The sequence below is a fragment of the Excalfactoria chinensis genome, chromosome 18 (assembly GCF_039878825.1).
Source record: "Excalfactoria chinensis isolate bCotChi1 chromosome 18, bCotChi1.hap2, whole genome shotgun sequence".
Classification (NCBI taxonomy): domain Eukaryota; kingdom Metazoa; phylum Chordata; class Aves; order Galliformes; family Phasianidae; genus Excalfactoria; species Excalfactoria chinensis.
Window position 1 is genome coordinate 34,855 of NC_092842.1, and position 14,780 is coordinate 49,634.

The window sequence follows — 14,780 nt, forward strand, 5'->3', positions numbered from 1 at the left end:
GAGGAATCCAACGTGCAGGGCGGATTAATAAAGGCATCAGCACTGCAATAGGAACAACAGGATGAGTATGCGGTGTGAGTGGTGTATTACTATACACACACACAGATACACACACAGATATATACACACAACTATACACGCACAGATATACACACAGACAGATATATACATGCACAGATATACACAAAGATACACACAGATATAAACACACAGATATAAACGCACAGAGATATACACGCGCACAGATATACACACGCACAGATATACACACACACAGATATACACACAGACATACACACACAGATATATACACACACAGATATATACACACACAGATATATACACACACAGATAGATACAAACAGATATACACACACAGATATACACACACAGACATACACACACACAGATATACACACACACAGACATACACAGGCATACACACACAGATATATACACACACAGATATACAGACTCAGATATACACACACAGATATATACACACACAGATATACAGACACAGATATATACACACAGATGTACACACACATAGATATACAAAAACAGATATATACACACACAGATATACACACACAGATATACTCACACAGATATACACTCACAGATATACACAAACAGATATACAGACACAGATATACACACACACAGATATATAAAAACAGATATATAAACACACACATACACACACAGATATATACACACACGGATATACACACACAGATATATACACACACGGATATACACACACAGATATACACACACAGATATACACACACAGATATATACACACACACAGATATATACACACACAGATATATACACACACAGATATACACACACAGATATACACACACAGATATATACACACAGATATATACACACACAGATATACACACACAGATATACACACACAGATATACACACACAGAGATAAACACACACAGATATACACACACAGTTATATACGCACACAGATATACGCACACTGATATATACGCACACAGATATATACACACACAGATATACACACACAGAGATAAACACACACAGATATACACACACAGTTATATACGCACACAGATATACACAATCAGATATACACACAGATATACACACACAGATATACACACACAGATATATACACACATAGATATACACACACAGATATACACACACACATATATATACACACACAGATATACACGCACAGATAGAAACACAGATATTCACGCACACAGATATATACCCAAAGACATACATACACAGGTAAACACACAGACAGACTTACACACAGATACACACACACACAGATATACACACACACAGAAATACATACACGGATATATACACACACTGTTATATACACACACAGATATAAACACAAATATACTCACACAGATATACACACACAGATACAAACACACCGATACAAACACAGATATACACACACAGATATGTACACATACAGATATTTACACACACAGATATACACACACAGATATATACAGACACAGATATATACACACAAAGACATACACACACACTGATACACACAAAGATATATTCAAACACAGAAATACACGCAGAGGTATATAGACACAGATACAAACACAGATATACACACAGAGATATACACACACAGATATACACACACAGATATACACACATAGACATAGACACACAGATATATACACATGCAGATATACACACACACATAAATACACACACACAGATATAGACACAGAAATATACACACAGAGATAAATACAAACATTGATATACAAACACAGATATACACACACACAGATATTTACAGACAGATATATACACACACAGATATATACATACACAGACATACACACACTAATACACACAGATATATACACACACAGATATACACACAAAGATATATACACACAGATATATACAGACACAGATATATACACACAGATACAAACACAGATATACACACACAGATATGTACACATACAGATATATACACACACAGACATACACACACAGGTATACACACAGATATACACACACAGAGAGATATACACACAGAGATACAGACACACACAGATATACACACACACAGATTTATACACACAATTATATACACACACACATATATATACTGACACAGATATTGTTGCGGACAGGGACACCAGGGAGAGACTCAAACTCGTGGGTACTCTAGTGTTGATTTTATTAACAAGCTCAGTACAACAGACATACAGAGCTCGGGTCACTCCTAGTGAATGACATTCAAGCTATACAAAGGTCCTATATTTATATGATCAGAAAAACATTACATCACTTATTTATCCATTCTTAAGACTAATTATTAATAGATCATCAGTTCTTCTTCTCGATGCTGTTTCCCATCTTAGGATCTGGTTCGTGCCAGTTTTCATGCTTCGCGTGTTATTCTTCTTTCATCTAAGCTATCCGGTCTTGACCAGTCCATTCCACCTGTCTCATGGTCTTCTTTCATCCGAGCTATCCAAGCTAGACCAGTCCATTCCATCTGTCTCATGATCACAAACTTATTAACTACTAAATAACAATGTCAGCACTATTTTTGTCTTACTCTACTGTTTATGATTTCACAAAGTCTAACACCCCTACATGGGTCATGGTTCGGGGCTGTACAGGGGATAAATGAGTAGCATATTGGCTGAGGATTTTACCATTTTCCTTATCAGATATACACACACAGATATATACACTCACAGATATAGACACACACAGATACACACACACATACACACACACAGATACAACCTCAAATATACTCACACAGATATACTCACACAGATATAGACACACAAAGATATACACACACAGATACACACAGAGATATATACAATCATGGATATACACACACAGATATACACACACACAGAAATACAGACAGATATATACAGGCACAAATATACAGACACAGATATATACACACAGAGATATATATACACACACAGACATACACACTAATACACACAGAGATATATACAAACACATATATAAAAAGATATACACACACAGATATACACACAAAGATATATACAGACACAGATATACACACACAGATATATACACACAGATATGTACAAACTCGGATATATACACACACAGATACAACCTCAAATATACTCACACAGATATACTCACACAGATATACACACACAGATATACACACACAGATATACACACACACAGACATACACACACAGACATACACACACAGACATACACACACAGACATACACAAACAGATGTACACACACACAGATACACACAAAGATATACACGCAAAGATATACACTCACACAGATATATAAAAACACATATATACACACAGAAATATATACACACAGATACAAACACAGATATACACACACACAGATATAATCACAGATATAATCACACACAGACATACACAAAGAGATATACACACAAACAGATATATACACACACAGATATACACACACACACAGATATACACAAACAGATATACACACACAGACATACACACGCAGATATACACACACACAGATATATACACACAGATATACACACAAACAGATATATACAGGTACAGATATATACAGGCACAAAAATATACAGGCACAGATAAACACACACAGATATATAGACACACATATATAAACACACAGACATACACACACTGATACACACAGAGATATATACAAACACAGATATACACACACAGATATACAGGCACAGACAGAAACACAGATATTCACACACACAGATATATACCCAAAGACATACATACACAGATATACATACACACAGACATACACACAGATACACACACACACAGATATACACACACACAGAAATACATACACAGATATATACACACAGTTATATACACACACAGATATAAACACAAATATACTCACACAGATATACACACACAGATACAAACACACTGATACAAACACAGATATACAAACACAGATACACACACAGATATATGCACACACACATATATACACACACACAGATATAGACACACACAGATATAGACACACACAGATATAGACACACAGATATACACACACACAAATACAGACACACAGATAAACACACACAGATACACACAGAGATAAATACATAGATATACAAACACAGATATACACACACACAGATATATACAGACAGATATATACACACACAGACATGCACACACTGATATATATTAACACAGATATACACACACAGATATACACACAAAGATATATACACACAGATATATACAGACACAGATATACACACACAGATTTATACACATACAGACATACACACACTGATACACACAGAGATATATACAAACACAGATATAAACACACAGTTATATACACACAGATACAGACACAGATATATACCCACAGATATACACACACAGAGATATACACTCACAGATATATGTAGACACAGATATACACACACAGATATACACACAGAGATATACACACACACAGATATACACACACAGAGATATATACAGGCACGGATATACAAACACAGATATACACACACAGACATACACACACAGATATATTCAAACACAGAAATACACACAGAGATATATAGACACAGATACAAACACAGATATACACACACAGATACACACACAGAGACATGCACACACAGATACATACACAGATATATACAAACACAGATATACACACACAGATATATAGAAACACAGATATATACACGCACAGATATACACACACACAGATATACATGCAGATATAAACACACGCAGATATAAGCACACGCAGATATAAGCACACGCAGATATAAACTCACGCAGATATAAACTCACGCAGATATAAACACACGCAGATATAAACACACGCAGATACGTACTCACGCAGATACGTACTCAGGCAGATACGTACTCACGCAGATACACACTCACGCAGATACACACTCACGCAGATACACACGCAGATACACACTCACGCAGATACACGCACAGATATATGCACACAGATACACACACACAGACATTCACACACAGATATACACACACAATGACATACACACAGAGATATACACACACACGCAGATATACACACACGCAGATATACACACACACAGATATACACAGATATACACACACAGATATACACGCAGATGTACACACACGCAGATGTACACACACGCAGATGTACACACACGCAGATGTACACACGCAGATGTATACACACGCAGACTCACACACACGCAGATATACACAGATATACACACACACAGATATACACGCAGATGTACACACACGCAGATGTACACACACGCAGATGTACACACACGCAGATGTACACACACGCAGATGTACACACACGCAGATGTACACACACGCAGATGTACACACACGCAGATGTACACACACGCAGTGTGTTACAGAACTTCTTTCTTCTTCCTTATGGTTTCATGATTTCCTTGACTTTTCCAGAATGAAAGATATTTTACTGAGAATCCTCACGTTTTTGTAGATCTTTATTGAAACTTTTTAGGTGTTTAATTGCCAAACCCATCCTGTCGCTTTTATTCCCATACCACTGGCTCAAGTATCTCCGTACAGAGCAAAAAGAAATACAAGCAGTCTTAGAAAACACCATAACAGAAAAGCCCAGAACAACAGATGATTGAGGAACTTTTTATTTCTTTTGGTTCAATTCAAGGCTAGCTTAACCTAGGAAGTGTTAAGTCTCCCAAGGCAGAAGCTGGATGGTCTCCAATCCATTCCATTTTCTAAGGTATTTATCCCCAAGCTGCCCACACTTAGTTGAGATCTTAGTTTTGCAGAGCCTTGGATTCGCCTGTGCCCCTGGGAGACCTCTTAGACTTCTATTCTAATGATCACAGCCTGACCCTTGGGACCTCCTGGCCTTCTTCCTCAGGCCCCCAGTCATAACTTGAAGTTATTTCCCACGGTGTCATGAGACAGTGAGAACAACTTCACATCGCCGGGTCACCTGGTGGCAGAATGCAAACAATGGGGTCCAGCAGCCAATGGGATGATCCTACAGCACACAATGGGATGATCCTACAGCACACAATGGGGTCCTGCAGCCCATGGGATGATCCTACACCCAATGGGATGATCCTACAGCACACAATGGGGTCCTGCAGCCCATGGGATGATCCTACACCACACAGTGGGGTCCAGCAGCCCATGGGATGATCCTACAGCACACAGTGGGGTCAGTGGTGCACAATGGGGTCCAGCAGCCAATGGGATGATCCTGCAGCCAATCGGTGACTGGTGTTTCATTGTGCACACAGATGCTGAGCTGACACACATGGATGCGGAGCGGCAACAATCTGGACTCAGTGGAGGAATCCAACCTGCAGCATGTGAGGATGGAAAGCAGGGAGGATTAATAAAGGCATCAGCACTGCAATAGGAACAACAGGATGGATATGGGGTATAAGGGATGGTTAATAAAGGCATCAGCACTGCAATAGGAACAACAGGATGGATATGGGGTATAAGGCAGGGATGGCTCATAAAGGCACCAACACACAACAGGAACAGCATAGGGACAAAACGCCATCCAGCTATGGGATATAGGGCCATTATACAGACACACACAGACACACACAGACACACACAGACACACACAGACACACACAGACACACACAGACACACACAGACACACACAGACACACACAGACACACACAGACACACACAGACACACACAGACACACACAGACACACATCTCACATCAGGTCTCTATGGGGTTTAATGGAGGCCTATGGGGTCTTATGGGGTCTCTATGGGGTCCTATGGGGTTCAAATGGGGCCTATGGGGTCTTATGGGGTATATGCACACACACACACACATACACACACACACACACACACATCATGGCCCATAAATATCCCAGAAGATCCCATTAAGCCCCATAAGGACCCCATAACATCCCATAGGCCCTTATTAAACCCCCATAGGGATCCCATAAGACCACATTAAACCCCATCGGACACCCTAAGGCCCCAAAGGCCCCATTAAACCCCATAGAGACCCCATAAAGGCCCCAAATGATCCCATAAAACCCCATAGCGCCCATTAAACCCCATAGTGACCATAGAGGACATTAATAGCAGCAGTCTGAATCTCCCTTTGCATTGCAGCCCTATTAACAGCAATGGGAGCTACAACAGCGCCGCCTTGTGGACACAACGCAGAACTGCAACGGAGGAGCAACAGCAGCAATAAAGAACTGAATGGAGCCATGGGGGAACAGAAACGAACTTGGGGGGCAGAATGTGATGGCGGCACTTATGGGGCACGACACACAGGCTGTACTTGGGGGGCAGAGAGAGATGGCAGCACTTGGGGGGCAAGAGGCAATGGCTGCATTTGGGGGCAGCAAGAAGGGCACTGCAATAAGAATTAAGCACTGAAGTGCATAAATGAGCTCTGGAACATTATCTTGGGTCTCAGTATGGAACAGATCCAACACAGTCAGTGTGTGCTGCTCTTATCTGCTGGGCTGAGAGTTACTGGTCAGCAAAGCTGGTTCAGGGCCATTCCAGGCAATGCAGGTTTCTGTTCCTCGCTGTTCTCATCAGGAGCTGCACATCTCTCAGGGCTCTGCTGGCACCTGTTGGACACAATACAGCAATGAAGGCACTACCCACATGTGCAGGGCAGCACCTTTTGCACAAGCAGGCACTGCAGTGGTCGGGATACCTAAAAATGGCAGAGCTCACAGCCCTGAAACAAAGCAGAAAACATTCACCCCATCCCAAAGACAAACACTCACCCACAGCCCGCAGGAGGCAAACTCCAGGGAGAAACACCACCCTTACAGCTGCTGACACTGCAATGTGGTCAGGCTGCCCCAGAAATGAGGGCAGCACAGCCCTGACATAAAGAACCCCTCACCCCAATCCAAGGCCCAGAGCTCACCCCACACTCCAAAGGAAGCAGTCCCCAAGGAGAGATACTGCCCTCATGGCTGCCAGCCTTCCAATGCAGCTATGAGCCCCAACAGGGGCAGATCACAGCCCTGCAATAAGGCAGGAATCACTCACCCCTTCCCGAGGAGCGGGGCTCACCCCACAGAAAACAGTCTGCAAGGAGATATGTGTCCCTTGCAGGTGGCACCCCTTAAATATGGTCACAACCCCCTGAGAAAAACAGAGCTCCCAGCCCCAAAATAAAGGAATCACTCACCTCATTCCAGAGACAAACAGCCCACACTCCCAAGGAAGCAATCAGGTACAGATGCTGCTCCTGCCGCTGCCAGCCCTGAAATGGGGTCAGGATCCACTAAAAAGAGAAAAACACAGCCTTAAAATAAGGAAAGGATCACTCACCCCACAAGGAAGGGAACACTCACCCCACCCCACAAGGAAGGAATCACTCACCCCACTCCACAAGGAAGGGAACACTCACCCCACCCCACAAGGAAGGGAACACTCACCCCACCCCACAAGGAAGGGATCACTCACCCCACTCCATGGCTCACCCCCACACTCCTAAGCAATGGAGGGCTATAGGGGGCAATGGGATGATGGGGGGCTATAGGGGGACATTAGCAGCAATTTTATATATCATAAGTAAACCAACAATAGACGACCATCTATTTCATAGTCACACACACTGCCGGCTTCACACTGCACTGAGTCAGAGCTGCAGGCCTTCTTTCAAGCGCTTTGATAGCACTGACTGCAATACACGGTACCTGGCCATAAGCAATAGATGGGAACAGCAGCACGAACACACCGTTATCGTTGCCATGGCTGAGAACAGCAACGAGGCAACAACCTGCAGCTCCTGCTGCGACGCTCCCGGACTTTTCCCTGCGTCCAAACGCTGTTCCACGGTCCGACTGTTGTTCCCCGGGCAGGAACTGCCGGCAGCTTTTCTACCCCAGCCGGAACCAACCGGACCCGGGAGCTCACCCGGCCGGGGGCAGCGACGATCGCTGCGCTTCTACCCCGCGTAGGACGGCTCCGTCCGGCTGACGGGCTGCCCTGATCCCACGCACAAACCGCTCCGCCGATGGAGGCTCCTTGTCGGCTCCCGCGGGGTTCGGCTGAGGGAGAACGGACGAGAAACCGCGGGGCGCGCAAAAGGCGGGAGAGAACGCCGCTAAAATAAGAGGTCGCCATTTTGGTCATGCGCAGTAGCGCTTTTCCGCCGCCATTTTGGACATGCGCAGTAGCGCTTTTCCGCCGCCGTTTTGGACATGCGCAGTAGCGTCCCTTCTGCCGCGGTGCATTGTGGGATATAACGCGGCAGGAGGAGGTCGGCATTTTGGACATGCGCAGTAGCGCTTTCTCCGCCGCCATTTTGGACATGCGCAGTAGCGTCCCTTCCGCCGCGGTGCATTGTGGGATATCCCGCCAAAATTGGAAGACGCCATTTTGGACATGCGCAGTAGCGTTTCTCCGCCGCCATTTTGGACATGCGCAGTAGCGTCCCTTCCGCCGCGGTGCATTGTGGGATATCCCGCCAAAATTGGAGGACGCCATTTTGGACATGCGCAGTAGCGCTTCTCCGCCGCCATTTTGGACATGCGCCGTAGCGTCCCTTCCGCCGCGGTGCATTGTGGGATATCCCGCCAAAATTGGAGGACGCCATTTTGGACACGCGCAGTAGCGCTTCTCCGCCGCCATTTTGGACATGCGCAGTAGCGTCCCTTCCGGCAATATAGTTTTATTAGTTGTTAGTTTATTAGTTTATTAGTATATATTTCCGAAAATATAGTTTTATTTCAATTAATCTTTTCGATTGGCAATGGAGTCTCATTTATGGGCAATGGAGCCTTACAATCAATACACTCTTACTTATTGGCAATGGACTCTTATTTTATGGCAATGGACTCTTAAGTCTTAATGGAGTTATATTTATTAGCAATGGAGTCTCATTTATTAGCTATAGAGTCTTACTAATTAGCATTGTAGTCTTTTCTGTTGGCAATAGAGCCCATAGGGTTTAATGGGGCCCATAGGGTATAATTGGGGCCTGCAATACCATTAACAGCCACAAGGCGGCGCTATAATGGAGCCCATAGGGTTTAATCGGGACCATAGGGTTTAATGGGAGCTGCAATACCATTAACAGCCACAAGGTGGCGCTATAATAGAGCCCATAGGGTTTAATGGGGCCCATAGGGTATAATGGGGGCTGCAATATCATTAACAGCCACAAGGCGGCGCTATAACGGAGCTCATAGGGTTTAATGGGGCCCATAGGGTATAATGGGGCCCATAGGGTATAATGGGGCCCATAGGGTATAATGGGGGCCTGCAATACCATTAACAGCCACAAGGCGGCGCTATAATGGAGCCCATAGGGTTTAATCGGGACCATAGGGTATAATGGGGGCTGCAATACCCTCAGCGGCCACAAGGCGGCGCTATAACTGAGCTCATAGGGTGTAATGGGGCCCATAGGGTATAATGGGGCCCATAGGGTATAATGGGGGCCTGCAATACCATTAACAGCCACAAGGCGGCGCTATAATGGAGCCCATAGGGTTTAATGAGGCCCATAGGGTTTAATGGGGCCCATAGGGTTTAATGGGGGCCTGTAATACTCTCAATAGCCACAAGGTGGCGCTATAATGGAGCCCATAGGGTTTAATGGGGCCCATAGGGTTTAATGGGGCCCATAGGATTTAATGGGGTCTGCAGTCTCCAGTCTAAAGGGGCGGAGCCCCATATGCTAATGAGCCATGAAGCCACACCCCCGGTAGGCTGGAGTCCAAAGGGGCGGCCACCAGGTGGCGCTCTAACATAAGCTATATGGGACCCCGTAGGGTTTCATGGAGCCCATAGGGTTTAATGGGGCCCATAGGGTATAATTGGGGCCTGCAATACCATTAACAGCCACAAGGCGGCGCTATAATGGAGCCCATAGGGTTTAATCGCGGCCATAGGGTTTAATGGGGACCTGCAATACCCTCAGCGGCCACAAGGTGGCGCTATAATAGAGCCCATAGGGTTTAATGGGGCCCATAGGATATAATGGGGCCCATAGGGTTTAATGGGGCCCATAGGGTATAATTGGGGCCTGCAATACCATTAACAGCCACAAGGCGGCGCTATAATGGAGCCCATAGGGTTTAATCGGGACCATAGGGTTTAATGGGAGCTGCAATACCATTAACAGCCACAAGGTGGCGCTATAATAGAGCCCATAGGGTTTAATGGGGCCCATAGGGTATAATGGGGGCTGCAATATCATTAACAGCCACAAGGCGGCGCTATAACGGAGCTCATAGGGTTTAATGGGGCCCATAGGGTATAATGGGGCCCATAGGGTATAATGGGGCCCATAGGGTATAATGGGGGCCTGCAATACCATTAACAGCCACAAGGCGGCGCTATAATGGAGCCCATAGGGTTTAATCGGGACCATAGGGTATAATGGGGGCTGCAATACCCTCAGCGGCCACAAGGCGGCGCTATAACTGAGCTCATAGGGTGTAATGGGGCCCATAGGGTATAATGGGGCCCATAGGGTATAATGGGGGCCTGCAATACCATTAACAGCCACAAGGCGGCGCTATAATGGAGCCCATAGGGTTTAATGAGGCCCATAGGGTTTAATGGGGCCCATAGGGTTTAATGGGGGCCTGTAATACTCTCAATAGCCACAAGGTGGCGCTATAATGGAGCCCATAGGGTTTAATGGGGCCCATAGGGTTTAATGGGGCCCATAGGATTTAATGGGGTCTGCAGTCTCCAGTCTAAAGGGGCGGAGCCCCATATGCTAATGAGCCATGAAGCCACACCCCCGGTAGGCTGGAGTCCAAAGGGGCGGCCACCAGGTGGCGCTCTAACATAAGCTATATGGGACCCCGTAGGGTTTCATGGAGCCCATAGGGTTTAATGGGGCCCATAGGGTATAATTGGGGCCTGCAATACCATTAACAGCCACAAGGCGGCGCTATAATGGAGCCCATAGGGTTTAATCGCGGCCATAGGGTTTAATGGGGACCTGCAATACCCTCAGCGGCCACAAGGTGGCGCTATAATAGAGCCCATAGGGTTTAATGGGGCCCATAGGATATAATGGGGCCCATAGGGTTTAATGGGGCCCATAGGGTATAATGGGGGCCTGCAATGCCATTAACAGCCACAAGGCGGCGCTATAATGGAGCCCATAGGGTTTAATCGGGACCATAGGGTTTAATGGGAGCTGCAATACCCTCAGCGGCCACAAGGTGGCGCTATAATAGAGCCCATAGGGTTTAATGGGGCCCATAGGATATAATAGAGCCCATAGGGTTTAATGGGGCCCATAGGGTATAATGGGGGCTGCAATACCATTAACAGCCACAAGGCGGAGCTATAACGGAGCCCATAGGGTTTAATGGGGTCCATAAAGTTTAATGGGGCCCATAGGGTATAATGGGGGCTGCAATACCATTAACAGCCACAAGGCGGCGCTATAATGGAGCCCATAGGGTTTAATGGGGCCCATAGGTTTTAATGGGGCCCATAGGGATTAATGGGGCCTGCAATACCTATAGCGGCCACCAGGTGGCGTTCTAACATAAGCTATATGGGACCCCATAGGGTATAATGGGGCCCATAGGGTTTAATGGGGCCCATAGGGTTTAATGGGGCCCATAGGGTTTAATGGGGCCTGCAATACCTACAATGGCCACAAGGTGGCGCTCTAACATAAGCTATATGGGATCCTATAGGGTTAATGGGGCCCATAGGGTATAATGGGGCCCATAGGGTATAATGGGGGCCTGCAATACCATTAACAGCCACAAGGCGGCGCTATAATGGAGCCCATAGGGTTTAATGAGGCCCATAGGGTTTAATGGGGCCCATAGGGTTTAATGGGGGCCTGTAATACTCTCAATAGCCACAAGGTGGCGCTATAATGGAGCCCATAGGGTTTAATGGGGCCCATAGGGTTTAATGGGGCCCATAGGGTTTAATGGGGTCTGCAGTCTCCAGTCTAAAGGGGCGGAGCCCCATATGCTAATGAGCCATGAAGCCACACCCCCGGTAGGCTGGAGTCCAAAGGGGCGGCCACCAGGTGGCGCTCTAACATAAGCTATATGGGACCCCGTAGGGTTTCATGGAGCCCATAGGGTTTAATGGGGCCCATAGGGTATAATTGGGGCCTGCAATACCATTAACAGCCACAAGGCGGCGCTATAATGGAGCCCATAGGGTTTAATCGCGGCCATAGGGTTTAATGGGGACCTGCAATACCCTCAGCGGCCACAAGGTGGCGCTATAATGGAGCCCATAGTGTTTAATGGGGCCCATAGGGTATAATGGGGGCTGCAATACCATTAACAGCCACAAGGCGGCGCTATAATGGAGCCCATAGGGTTTAATGGGGCCCATAGGTTTTAATGGGGCCCATAGGGATTAATGGGGCCTGCAATACCTATAGCGGCCACCAGGTGGCGTTCTAACATAAGCTATATGGGACCCCATAGGGTATAATGGGGCCCATAGGGTTTAATGGGGCCCATAGGGTTTAATGGGGCCCATAGGGTTTAATGGGGCCTGCAATACCTACAATGGCCACAAGGTGGCGCTCTAACATAAGCTATATGGGATCCTATAGGGTTAATGGGGCCCATAGGGTATAATGGGGCCCATAGGGTTTAATGGGGCCCATAGGGTTTAATGGAGCCCTTAGGGTTTAATGGGGGCCTGCAATACCTACAATGGCCACAAGGTGGCGCTCTATCATAAGCTATATGGGACCCCATAGGGAATAATGGGACCCCATAGAGTATAATGGGGCCTCTAGGGTTTAATGGGGCCCATAGGGTTTAATGGGGCTCATAGGGATTAATGGGGTCTGTAATACCCTCAGCGGCCACAAGGTGGCGCTATAATAGAGCCCATAGGGTTTAATGGGGCCCATAGGGTATAATGGGGGCTGCAATATCATTAACAGCCACAAGGCGGCGCTATAATGGAGTCCATAGGGTTTAATGAGGCCCATAGGTTTTAATGGGGCCCATAGGGTTTAATTTGGGAACGACAATGCGCATGCGTGAGTCCCTGAGCTGCACTACGCAGGCGCCGGTTCACTAACGAGAATACGCATGCGCGAGTTCCGAAGGCGCATTACGCACGCGCTAGTTCTAGAACGAAAATACGCATGCGGCGATTTAGGAATGACACTACGCATGCGCCAATTTGGAACGAGAAAACGCATGCGCGAGTTTGGGAGCCGCACTACGCATGCGGCACTTTCTACGCCAGTTGTGTCAAAGTAGTATCCTTGCGTAAGGCCGCGGACATCCGCGCGGTTACGGACGCAGAAGGAAAAACAGCGAGAATGCGGGCGCATAAATTGTGCCGTTCTGACACTTCCGCTTACGAATTAAAATTGGCGCATTGCGTATTGCCGTTCCGGAATGTTCGCAGTAGTAGTGCGGCTCCGCAACTTGTGCATGCGTATTGCCGTTCCTGAATTGCTGCAAGCGTACTGATGGTCCGTAACTAGCGCATGCGTATTACGGTTCCGGAATTGGCGCATGCGTTCTGCCGTTTCGAACCTCGCGCATGTGTATTGCCCTTCCGAAATTGGCGCAAGCGTAGTACCGCTCCGGATGTTGCGCATGCGCTTTCTCGTTCCCGAATTGGCGCATGCGTTCTGTTGTTTCGGAACTTGCGCGTGCGTATTTCCGTTTACATGTTGGCGCATGCGTGTTGCCGTTCCTGAATGGGAGCATGCGTAGTACGTCTCCGCATCTCG

At 46.1% G+C, this 14,780-nt stretch overlaps 1 long non-coding RNA gene across 1 annotated transcript; it reads right to left on the reverse strand.

The window, feature by feature from the left end:
* Positions 1-5,544: 5,544 nt before the first annotated feature.
* Positions 5,545-8,395, reverse strand: LOC140260582 (uncharacterized). The gene is made up of 2 exons (XR_011905576.1): positions 8,256-8,395; positions 5,545-7,680 (listed from the first exon to the last, which is right to left on the reverse strand). It is a non-coding gene; the product is annotated as an uncharacterized lncRNA (long non-coding RNA).
* Positions 8,396-14,780: the final 6,385 nt, after the last annotated feature.